General features: G+C 58.8%; 1 protein-coding gene across 1 annotated transcript in view; it reads left to right on the plus strand.

Moving 5' to 3' along the window:
- The first annotated feature begins 22 nt into the window (after positions 1 to 22).
- Positions 23 to 221, plus strand: part of LOC103914931 (chromosome unknown open reading frame, human C17orf80) — a 3,284-nt gene continuing 3,085 nt past the window's right edge. The window contains exon 1 of the mRNA XM_009321661.1: positions 23 to 80. The gene's annotated coding sequence lies outside the window, so the exon portion shown is untranslated. The remainder of the gene's footprint in view (positions 81 to 221) is intronic.

The following is a 221-nucleotide window of genomic DNA, read 5'->3' on the forward strand; positions in this document are numbered from 1 at the left end:
ACGCGGCCCAGAGTGGAAGGCAGAGCCCGCGGTACAGGACGTAGCCAAGTCCCTTGATTTGCCTGCCGAGGAGGTCAGAGGTATACCCGAAAAGCTGAGTAATGGAGTGAAAATAGTAATAGAGAAGCACCGCGCCAGGGTGATCAGGGAGAAGAGCAGTTCCAGGAGCAGGGGCGTCTCGGCAGGAAGCCACAACGCAGACAGGTCGCCTGTGGAAGGGG

Source organism: Pygoscelis adeliae, unplaced genomic scaffold (genome assembly GCF_000699105.1).
Source record: "Pygoscelis adeliae isolate BGI_AS28 unplaced genomic scaffold, ASM69910v1 Scaffold184, whole genome shotgun sequence".
In the NCBI taxonomy this organism is placed as follows: Eukaryota; Metazoa; Chordata; class Aves; order Sphenisciformes; family Spheniscidae; genus Pygoscelis; species Pygoscelis adeliae.